The following is a 12,676-nucleotide window of genomic DNA, read 5'->3' on the forward strand; positions in this document are numbered from 1 at the left end:
CCCAATCTGTCCCTGGGGTGCGTGGGTGGGGGAGAGGCTTGGGCAGGGAGGGGAGGGGTGTCCTGGCTCTTGGAGACAGCAGAGTCCCGGGAAGAGGGATCCAAGGGAAGGGTGGGGTGCAGATAGCAGGCTGCAGGGGAGGCCAGCCTGGGCTTGGATGAGCGAAGGCAGCAGGCTTGGTTCACTTGGTGAGGCGGGAGGCATCTCAGTCAGTAGAGCATGAGACTCTTAATCTCAGGGTTGTGGGTTCGAGCCCTACATTGGACAAAAGATTCCTGCATACTTCTTCTTTGGCGATCACTCGTAGCCGAGTAAGATTGTCTTCCATAAACACAGTTTTAACAGTGAGTCTGTAAGTGACTGTGGAAGCCAATTCTGGATCCACACATCCTTCCACAGTGGGGACATTGGTTTCCGGGCGGAGTCGATCACGGTGTGGATTTGTCAAGCGTGCCTTCCTCCTGGCACGTTTCTCCCTTGCTTCCTGAGTTTGAGTGTCTTCAAAGCCCATGACACCTCTGGTAAAGGCTGTTCTCCAACAGAAGCGCTCGCAGGCCAGTGTTTCCCAGTTGTCAGTGTTTATACTACATTTTTTAAGATTTGCCTTGAGACAGTCTTTAAACCTCTTTTGTTGACCAACAGCGTTACGCTTTCTATTTTTAAGTTCGGAATAGAGTAGTTGCTTTGGAAGACGATCATCAGGAATCCGCACAACATGACCAGTCCAACGAACTTGATGTTGAAGAACCATTGCTTCAACACTGGTGATTTTTGCTTCTTCCAGTACACTGATATTAGTTTGCCTGTCTTCCCAAGTGATGTGTAAAAATTTTCGGAGACACCGTTGATGGAATCTTTCGAGGAGTTGGAGATGGCGTTTATAAGTGGTCCATGTTTCACAAGCATATAGTAAGGTTGGTAGTACAATAGCTTTGTAAACAAGCATTTTGGTTTCCCTGCGAATGTCCCTGCGAATGGACATGGGACATTCTTGCATAGCAGGGGGTTGGACTAGATGACCCTTGGGTTCCCTTCCAGCTCTACAATTCTATGAACTGCAGTTGGGCATCCAACCGCCAAGGGCCTAAAACTAAAGCAGGACCACCCCAGTCCTGAAAGCCAGTGTGGTGTAATGGTTGGGCTAGGAGCTGGGAGACTATGATTTAAATTGCCACTTGGCCTCAGAGCTCAGTTGATGACTTTGGAATGGTCACTCCCTCTCAGCCTTATTTACCTCAACATGGCTGTTGTAGGGATTAAGTGAAGGGGAAGAACCATGCTCCTTGGAGAAAATGGGGGGATATAAATGCAGGAGACCAGTGGTTTCCAGCTGGTGGTCTGCAGACCTCAGGAGGTCTGCGTAACCCACCAAGGGGTCTCTAGCACCATTCACATAACAAAAACTACCATAGATATATCAGAATTTTCAAAAGTAGGAGGTCCATGGTTTGGCTTTTGAGAAACAGAGTCTGCAGTACTTAGCTAACTGGGAACCACTGCAATAGATAGAAGGCATAGCCACATCTACTCTCCTCATAAGTTCAGATGGGAACATGCCGGTGTTTTCAGATAAGGCAGCAGCTCTTCTTTTGGCATTTTCAGATTCTGCAGTATCAATGTTAAAAGCGACACTGGCCAGAATGAACAACTGATTTATGAATTCTTCCCCCTCCCCCACTGCCTATCCTGCAGTGACACCATTCCGATTGTTTCCCCAAAGGGGCCTTTGAGCATTTCATGCACAATTTGATTTGCGTGTGGTACATGTGCATTGGAATGGAACAGAATGAGGATGAGAAGGGAAGTGGAATCTAGGTTCACCCTGGTGTAGGTTAGCATTCTCACCACAGATGACTTACAAATCTGGGTGCCCAGGAACATCCCTATGCAAACCACAACAAATTGCCAGAGAGAGGTTCAAAGGAACTTTTAATAAAAGGTAAAGGTAAAGGGACCCCTGACCATTAGGTCCAGTCGTGGCTGACTCTGGGGTTTTGGTGCTCATCTCGCTTTACTGGCCAAGGGAGCCGGCATACTGCTTCTGGGAGATGTGGCCAGCATGACTAAGCCGCTTCTGGTGAACCAGAGCAGCGCACGGAAATGCCGTTTACCTTCCTGCCGGAGCGGTACCTATTTATCTACTTGCACTTTGACGTGCTTATGAACTGCTAGGTTGGCAGGAGCAGGGACCGAGCAATGGGAGTTCACCCTGTCATGGGGATTCGAACCGCCAACCTTTTGATCAGCAAGTCCTAGGCTCTGTGGTTTAACTATGCAACTTTTAATAGTTGCATAGAAATAGGACTCTAATATGTTCTATCAATTGGGCTCTAATATGAATGGAAAACCCACCTTGGTGAGAAGGCCCATTCATTTTCTCTTTGGCGCACTTTTCCACATGAATAGCATGCATACAGTAGTGTGCTGCAGATGAAGAACAAAAACAAGCAAGGGAAGCCTATGATGGCAGAGTATTATGCAACTCTGGCCATGGGAGTACCTGGGGGGACAGGGGGACAGCTGCCCCTCCCCAGATCAAGTAAATAAATAAAAATACTTATCTAACTGAGGTTCTGCCCCCCCCGAAGCCTGCCCACCTCCACCAATCCTGGCTATGCCCATGGCTCTGGCAGAGAAACCCCAGGAAAAAGATGGGATGCTATGAGTGCAGAGTGTGAATTCCTAAGGTGTCAGTTTCACTTCAGAAACAAGCCAGGTAACAGAACAGAACAGAATGTGGTATGTTGATGGTTGTTAAGTAACATTTATTTGGTTGCACATTGTTATGGTTCTTTCATTTTTTTGTGAATGAAGATATATTGATTCAACTACAGTAATGTGTCGTGTCAGTAAAAGTCCTGTGCAAGAACTTCCACTTGTGCAACAGAGTTTCCCCCCTTCTCCTTCCCCCATGGCCCTGAAACTGTCATGGGGGGGGGTAGGGGTTGAGGGTTGCAAGAACACCAAGAACAGCAAATTCCATCTGGTAAGCCAAATTCCTTGTGCTGGTGGAACAATCACAACACTGAATTCCACACACACCTTATGAATAGTAAAGAACAAACAAAAAAGAAGTGAAAAGAACAAAAAGAAGCCAGGTAATTCCCAAACTCTGGGAAGATATCCATATAAGAAGAATTTCAGAAGCATCTGGGGCGCACGGGGTGGTGGTAGTGGTGAGATCCTATCACAAGGATCTAAGAAAAGCCCTGCTGGGTTAGGCCAAAGGCTCATATAGTCCAGCATCCTGTTCTCACAGTGACCTACCAGATGCCTATGGGAAACTTCTGAGTGCTCTGTATTATCTGATTTCCTCAACGGAACTCTTGGCAGAGGAGAAGAGACAAACAATTCCCTAGCTTAAACATATGAAGTCAATGGGAACTTGGGCCGTGGAGCTGCCTTTTAAATAATCCACTAATGCCTCACTTCCTACTCAGGACTTTTAAATACCCAAATGATTTTTGTCATGTGTGTTGTGCTCACTAAGGGATGTTGTTCTCCATGAGGATTAACTTTCTGAATATAAAATTCTCCTCTCACTTCTCAGGACATGAATGGAAATTTACTGGGGCTGGGGTGGCCAAGTGAAACCTTGCCCTTGAATAGTTGTGTAGAAGAGGGAATTTCTGCTCTTCTGCAGAACTATTAAACGTCCAGCAAACCTGGCCTCTATCTCACCTGGCCTCCCTAGGGAAGGTGTGCTTATACATGCTTATAAACATGGGATCCAGTGATGCTGAATTTAATCCTGTACCATGCCTCACACTGATTGATCTCTGGATTGTTCATGTTCCTTTTTCTGCTGTGTTCATATCCTGCTTGCAGGCTTCCCATAGGTATCTGACAGGCCAATGTGAGAACAGCTTGCTGGACTAGATGGGCTCTTACGTTCTAATGTATTTGAGATGCTCTATGTGGTGAGCATAGGAAGCTGCCTTATACCAAAACAGACAATTGATACCTTTAGCTCAGTATGTGCTGCCTATAGAAACTGGCAGCGACTCTCCAGGATTTCAGACAGGTAACCTTCCCAGCCTACCTGGGGATCTGGGACCTCTTACAGGAAACACACATACTGTGGTACCTTGGTTCTCAAACGCCTTGGTACTCAAACAACTTGGAACCCAAACACAGCAAGCCCGGAAGTTAGTGTTCCGGTTTGTGAACTTTTACCAGAAGCCAAATGTGCTCCGTTTTGATTTTTAAGCTTCTGATTTGAGTGCCACACTTCCATTTTGAGTGTTATGTTGAGGTCCATTGAAGTGAAGGCACAAGACTGGGGGTTGATCATCAGGTGAGCTGCGCACAGGTGAGCTGCATGCAAGCTGCCGGCTAGCCCTGTGGAGCCTCCTTTTATTGAGACAAATATGCAAACCAGGCAAATACATTTTGGGCTGTGACCTTTACACATCTTCGGTTCTGAGATTGTGGGGTGGTACAAAGTTATTTTGGCACCTGTTTCCACTGCGTCATTTTCCCCTTGCACAGTGTATGACGAAGGAGACAAAGGTTACAGACAGGACACCGCAGACTGCTGAAACCGCAAAAGGTCAGACAGAGGGAACAATGTTCAGACAGCTGTGGCTTGTCTGGGGAGGGGAATGTGCCCTGTACCCCAGGGTTACATGTGCAGGCAGACTCCAGACCCCACTGCCCACTCCGCGATATCCCTACAGTCCATCTGTTTTTGCTATTTATTTTGCGTTTTTGTTTTTGCAGCTTTTTTGTTTTGTTTTTGTGACTGTGTGGAACCCAGCTCAGCTACTGATGGATTGGTTGTGTGACTGCAGTACATTGTTTATTTTATGGATCAATGGTCTCGTTAGATAGTAAAATTCATGTTAAACTGCTGTTTTAGGGGTTGTTTTTAAAAGTCTGGAACAGATTAATCCATTTTGCATTACTTTCTTTGGGAAAGCACACCTTAGTTTCGGAATGCTTTGGTTTTGGAATGGACTTCTGGAATGGATTAAGTTTGAGAACCAAGGTACCACTGTACTCTACCTGTAAGCAATAGCCATTCTCTAAAAAGAAAAAAAAGGGGGGGGGGAAGAACTCTGTGTGGTCTCAGCCCAAGGAAGTCTCTCCCACCACCAAGTACCTAAAATGCTTTTAATTATGGGTTTTCAATCCAGGACTTTCCACATGGAAATCTTGTGCTCTACCTTGAACTGTGGCACCTCTCTGGCGTTTGATCTGTGATGGTGCATTCACCTGAGGAAGTGGGTCCCTGGTGCTGCGGCCACCCGATGAAAGGATGTGTGAATCAGCCCTAGAGAATGTCCAACCATCGTATATCAGGCTGATTCTGATGTCATACCATTGCTCCAGTTAATGAAAAGGAATAATGGAAATGAACTACTTTTGATCACAACTAACTTTCAATGGCAATGTATTGTTCCCTTTGTGCATCAGTCAAAATCATTGTGCTTGAGAAATCTGGTCTATAGATTCACAGTGCAGCATCTAAAATTGGCACCTCTTTTGCATTTGAGTTGCAGTCGCGCACAAAACAAACTGACATTTAAAAAATTATAGTAATGAAGGTAACTATTGTTCCATAATTATGGCTAGCTGTTTTGACAAGACACATGGCAGATTGTGGTGACAATAAATGTTGGCTACATCCGAACAATTTCTCCATCCTGCCCTCTCCAAATACCTTGCATTCTTTTGTGGATGAGGAAACACGTTTGTCAAAGAAACTGATATTGTAAGCCAAAAGAAACTTCAAATGACACATCTCTAGATTATTGGCACGAATTCTTCCTCTATTCCATTTTTGTGAGGAATTTTAATTTAATTACAGGACTTGTTCCAGGCTGGTATGTCATTACCTTTCCTTTACTAGAAACCCAGGAACACAGTTTGGTTTCCAAAATGGGCCCTGAAAGAGTTTCCTGGAATTGTTAAGTTGCATGCTTCTCTAGAATGTGCAGGGAGGCCTGCACAGACAACCTTTTCTAGAATAATGAATGTGTATTCTGGCCCATGTGTATTGTGAGGGACGCAGGTGGCGCTGTGGGTAAAAGCCTCAGCGCCTAGGGCTTACCGATCGAAAGGTCGGTGGTTCGAATCCCTGCGGCGGGGTGCGCTCCCGTCGTTCGGTCCCAGCGCCTGCCAACCTAGCAGTTCGAAAGCACCTCCGGGTGCAAGTAGATAAATAGGGACCGCTTACCAGCGGGAAGGTAAACGGCGTTTCCGTGTGCAGCTCTGGCTCTGGCTCTGGCTCTGGCCAGAGCAGCGATGTCACGCTGGCCACGTGACCCGGAAGTGTCTCCGGACAGCGCTGGCCCCTGGCCTCTTAAGTGAGATGGGCACACAACCCCAGAGTCTGTCAAGACTGGCCCGTACGGGCAGGGGTACCTTTACCTTTACCTTTATTCTGGCCCAGAGGTGCTGTCAGGGCAAGACTTCAGGGCAGACGTCTTGAGCCACACTCAAGAGAATAAGCAAAAGGGCGCCTAAAACAAAACAAATCTGGCTTCCTACATTTTGAAGTAAGTGAAGTCTTTTATTTAAATATCTTATTTTGATATTTATAAACTGCACTTTCATACTACAGTACAACAAGGCGGTGTACATCATACAAAATTACAATAACAATTTTTTTTTAAAACCATCATTAAAAGCAACAGGAAAACATCAGTAAATGAAATAAGTTCATATTCCAAAGACCTGTTTGAATAGTGCCATGTTTAGCAGGCATCTAATAGCAGAGGCAGGGCCCAAGTCACCCAGTGGGCTTCATGGCTGAGTGGAGCTTTTAGTCCAAAGCTCTAACCACTACACCACATTGCTTTTCATTCCTTGCAGGACAAGGAGCTTCCACAGTCCTCGTGTTGCTTTGCAAGCTGGGTCAGGGCAAAATGGGTACATAAACTAATTGTGGAAATGCAGCAAACAAATATGTAGAGGTGGTTTTATGGTAGCACGGCCAATTCGGCCTCACTGGGTGCTGCGCTGAGGGGGTGCCACAACAACGCTGTAGAACAGAGCATGAGAGATGCCCTTCCCCAAATTTAGTGTCACACAGGGCACTACTGAAATTGGGAGAGCCCAAATATGTGGCCACAGTCACAAGAAACATAAGGTATGGGCTATGTATTAAGGTTAGCACCACAATAATGATAAATGAGGTGAAATGTAATGAAAATGTATGGAAACAAACTGAACTGAAGTTCCTTTGGCTACAAAGTCCCAGTGGCTTTCACCAGCAGGTGCAGGAAGTGGAGGAAAATGCCTTCTGGACATCATTTCCCAAGGTTATACTCCTAATTTAAAATTTAGAGCACACGTTTTCATGCTGTGAAGACTTAGCTTTAGAGAAGGGGTAAGGGACCTCTGGGCCTCCAGCTGATGCTGGGCCCCCATCATCCATGCTGGCCAGGCCTCATGAGAATGGTAGTTAGCAATATCTGGACGTCCTCCCTTCTCCTTTTGTAGAGAATGTGAGAGAGTAAGAACAACCTGCCCTTAGAGAAGCCCACCAGCATGGTTGAATTTCTGCATGATTCATTCTTCTGGGCATGGTTCCCTTGAGGGCAGGCAATTGTGCTCGCCTCCTGCATGAGGAGTGATTGACTGGCCTAATCACACCCAATACAGAGACATAGAAGAATCACCCACCTCCAATGAAAGCAGACTGGAAAGAGGCCAGATGTGGTGGGTGGCCTCCTCTGGAAGTGGGGGGGGGGAGAGAATTAGAGACTCATGGGATTCTTTAATTATTGGATTACTTTCTCACAGCACACAATTGGGGAATCCCTGTTCTAGGAAGAGGCATCAAGTAGCAAGGATAATTTAATGCTGCCGTTGTAGACTGAAGCTGTACCATGCATGGCAGTTTGCTTGGCTGCCACCAGCCGAAGAATCAGCAGGTGGAAGGCAGGTGCACTGGTTGCACCCGAGAAGGGAAAGAAGAGGCAGGCAGGCAGGCAACCACCACCAACACACACACACACACACACACACACACACGCCCCTCTTATTAATTGAAGGAAACTACATGCAAATGGCTAACAGAATCATAGCTCGGAAATTAAAATCAAGCTGCAACCCTAAGGGTGCTTACACACCCTTCAAAATCAATGGAGCTTCATTCAGAGAGAGAATTTAAAAAATGTGATCATTAGTGTGAAATCAGCCACTATTTCTCTTTCAGAAATCTGACTTGTGGACCAAAGCTGCCTCCCGCAAGCACTTTGCCCCTTCCGTGCCTCTTATATATTTTTTCCTTGGTGCTGCTGCTTCCTAGGAGTCAGATATATTGATTCAGCTTGCCCGAAATGAGCAAAAAACTATTTCATTAGAAAGCATCCTTAGGTGTTTAGTTCTGGGATCTTAATCTTTGGGTGAAGGAGACTACAGTGGAACCTCGGGTTATGTACTGTCCTCCTTATGAATGCTTTGGGTAACAAGCTCCGCTAACCCGGAAGTAGGTGCTCCTGGTAGTGATCTTTGCCCCGGAATGTGAGCAGAAGTCACGTGCAGGTGGCACAGCAGCAGCGGGAGGCCCCATTAGCGAAAGCGCGTCTCAGGTCAAGAACGGTTTTGGGTTAAGAACGGACCTCTGGAACGAATTAAGTTCATCACTGGAGGTACCACTGTATAACATCACAAGGTAGTATATCATCTTTCAGTCTTAAGCTCTTGTGTCTGAATGTTTCCCTCATCTGCCCCTGGGCGGAATGTTTTCTTATGCGTCTCTGCACTGTCTTAAATTGAGAACAGGGATTGCCAGGCACTGCTGTTTGTCTCTCTTGTCTGGTTTTTAAATCTTCTGCCCTTTAAAGCATGGGGCAGTCAGTCCTGCCGAGCCAGTAAATAACGTCATGAAGTGCTCTTTGTAAGTCAGACTGACACCAGCTCCTTTGATTTAAAATAAAGTGTTTGCAAATTGAGATGCATTTATGGAAGGGCCTTGTGATGAGACAAGAATTAGAAGACAAAAAACTAAGGAATACCCTGGTTGATTCATGATATTAATAGCAATCACAGCCTTGGTATGAATTTTGCAAAGCCTTCAACTTCATGCCACAGGGTCTGGAGTAACAATTTGGGGCCTGATTCTGAATCCATTAAGAGGCTCTCTTTATACCTGGCTTGTGGAACATCCCCCAACCACACCACCATCCCTGGGGACAGATCTGGCCTGTGATTTACCGTATTTTTCTGTCTATAAGACGCCCCCATGTATAAGACATCCCCTAATTTTTGATATTATTTTTTAGGGGGGAAAACTAGTCTTATACACAGAAAAATACGGTAATTTTATCTTGCTCTTAGTATCTGGAATAGATATGTGCATGACAATAGATGGTATTCTAGTAACAAGTTGTGTCAATGCATTGATTTCCACTTGCACAGCAGAAGACTTTCCTTCTCCTTTCCTCACTCATACTTCATACCCCCTTCCCAAATCTGCTCCAGAAGCTTGGGGGAACCCCTAGAACAGATTCAAGGGGTGCACACGGGAAGCAGAGGGAGAGACATCCCATTACACAACAAAAGACAAGCTAGTTAAAGCATCAATGCCACACTGGTCAATAGATATAGGACACAATATAGACCTAAGCCTCTGGGAGAAACTCTGGAGAAGAGATTTGAAATTTACCGTGTGTTATTCTTTGAAAGAGAACTATTTGAAAACGATTGATAGATGGCATTTAACTCTGAGTAGGTTGTCTAAGATGTGTAAAGCTGAATCAGATATGTGTTGGAAATGTAAAGAAATGGGAGGAACTTTTTTCATATGTGGTGGGCATGTAGAAAGGTAAAATAATACTGGGAAATGATTTATGATGAGTTGAAAAAAAAATGTTTAAATCTACCCTCCAAAAAAACCCAGAGTCCTTTTTGTTGGGAATAACCCAGACAGAAATTCACAGGTGCCAGAAAAGTTTACTTATGTAGGCAACAACAGTGACCCATGTTCTATTAGCCCCCAAATGGAAAGTGAGCGAGATCCCATGTAAAGAGATGTTAGAATATGCAGAACTTGAAGCTTTAACACACAGAATAAGAGAGTAAGAAGAACATATATTTAAAGGAGAGTGCAAAATATTTAGCGAATATATGGAAAATAATTGTACACAGCTGAAAACGCTGGCAGCATTAAGATAAATTCAACAGAGCAAACAATATTTGAATGATATAAAAGTGGGAAATTGATTTGAATGGTTATAGTAAAATATGCAGGAATGTCTGGGATGTAATTTGAACCATGGAAGGAGAAGAAGGATATTTAGGATAGGATACGATATTTTAAAGTTTATAAAATGTTTATTTTGAAATGTAAAAAACTGAAAATTCAATAAAAAAATTTATAAAAAAAGAAAAGAAATTGCAATGGTTTTTTTAAAAAAACAACAGCCCCAGAAGGGGAACACTTTAACCTTCCCAGACACATTGTAACTAACCTTAAGGTGACCACACTGTAACAAAGAAAAGGGAAAGAGAGACTGGAATGTGATATGGTTGAATTACAATATATCAAGAGCCTCAGTGCTCTCAGTTGTGCAATGAATCAGCACAATGGATTTTTATCACACTACATGTATTACTTGGCCTCCTGTACCAGGATGTCTTGGTTACTGACAAAATTGTTTAGTGTGTGTGTGTTTAGTGTGTGTGTGAATGGCCACAGTTAAATATGTAATTATCATCCTCTGTACTTTTCTGCATTTCGTTTCTTTCCGATTTCACTGTTTACAATCCCCAGGCCCAAAACTTAGGGTGACACTTCATGCACTTGTTGAAATGGTCTGTAGCCCTAGAAAGTTTGTGCCATAATAAATGTGTTAAGTTTTTAAGGTGTTACAAGACTCTTTGTTGTTTGTGTTTCAATAGACTAACACACCTTCCTGTCTGGAGACTATCTCAGTTGAGCATAAGCTATACATGAGCCAGCAGTACAATGCAGCTGCTAAGGAAGTAATCTTGAGCTCAGCCTGACACCCCCTGACTCAGATGGAATCCTGATACTATGAATCTATCAAGGCTCTAGATCAATGTCTACATCTTCTGATTCCTGCTATGCTTGTTTGGGTGGCCTTTGTATAAAGAAACTGCAAGTTTAATTACAAGCTTGCTTGGAGTACAGTACTCTTAGGGGAGCTCTACATGTACGAGGCTCAAGACAAGGGCCCAAGCCCTTGAGAAAAAAGTTAAGCTCTGTACTACACAGGGCACACTGCTCCACTTCTTTCTATTGAGTGGGCTTAGAATACATTGGGTGTATGCTTTATTAATTTGTTTTCTTGGGTTCTTGTACTTATGTTGTTATACAGTGGTAGCTTGGTTCTCGAACTTAATCCATTCTGGGAGTCCGTTCAGCTCCCGAAACCAACTGAAAACCAAGAAACGTCTGGTCGGCCAATTGGTGTCAAGGAAGGATAAGACTTTTTTTATGTATGCCACTACAGCAGCAAGGATTCTTCTAGCAAGGTATTGGAAGACACAAGAATTACCCACATTGGAAGAATGGCAGACGAAAGTGATTGACTTTATGGGACTGGCAGAAATGACTGGCAGAATCGTGACCAAGAGAAAGAGACGGTGGAGGAAGATTGGAAGAAGTTTAAAGTATATCTTAAGAACTGTTACAAAATTGAGGAGTGCTAAAATGTCAAGGGGAAGGAAGATGCAGAATTACAGCTGAAATTGTTTGATGATTTAAGGGGAAATTGAGAAAGATAATAAGTTTAAATTGGCAAAAAGCGTTGCTGAAAAACTGTAAAATAAGGATGCAAAAAGGGTGAGGTTTGGGGAAGTCCGAGAAAGGAGGCTTATGAAAATGAGGTTGAGAAATTATATTTGTGTGTTTGTTTGTATTTGTTGATGTTCTTATGTTGTTGTTGTTTTGTTTTAAAATTGGAAAATTAATAAAAATTATTATTAAAAAAAAAAAAATGAAAACCAAGAAGTGTCTTCTGATTTGCTGCAGGAGCTTCCTGCACTCAGTCGGAAGCCACGGAAGCCATGTCGGGCATTCAGCTTCCAAAAAATGTTTGCCAACTGGAACACTTAATTCTGGGTTTGTGGCGTTCTGGAGCCGATTTGTTCGACAACTAAGCCATTTGGGAACCAGGGTACCACTGTACTATACTTTAGGAAGGCATTGTATAAATCACTTGGGACCAATTTCCTTCTGGTTTCTCCCATCTCTGCATTACGCAAACTTCTGTCCTTATTTAAACCTCCACTTCCTCCCTCTCAGTGTCCCTCCGTTCTCACTCACTTGCACTGGCCATTGCTGTTGTACAACCTGCCTTCACTGCCCAATGAGGCCTGCATGATAATATGAGAGAGAGAGAGAGAGAGAGAGAGAGAGAGAGGAAGGATAACAATGCTATCACTTTATGGCACAGAAAGAGGGTGAGGGTATATGTCTTGGGTGCAGGTGGCAGGTAAATGGATCTACAGTTCTGGAATGTAGTTACACATTTGATCCAGGATTCTGCAGTCTGCTGGAGGGCAATGAATGTTCTATTAGCTTTCTTTCTTCCTTCCATGACCCAGACGCTGTGGAGGGAAGATGGTTTTGCCTGGGATCCATGTTTCTGCGATATTTGTGGCAACATTTAGCTGTCTTCATAGTTAGGTCCTTGGCAGGGAGAAGGACAAGGACCCCAAGCTTCCTACGTGAAGAGCCAAGCATTCCTCCTCCTAC

This window comes from Podarcis cretensis, assembly GCF_951804945.1.
Source record: "Podarcis cretensis genome assembly, chromosome: 3".
NCBI classification, from domain to species: Eukaryota; Metazoa; Chordata; class Lepidosauria; order Squamata; family Lacertidae; genus Podarcis; species Podarcis cretensis.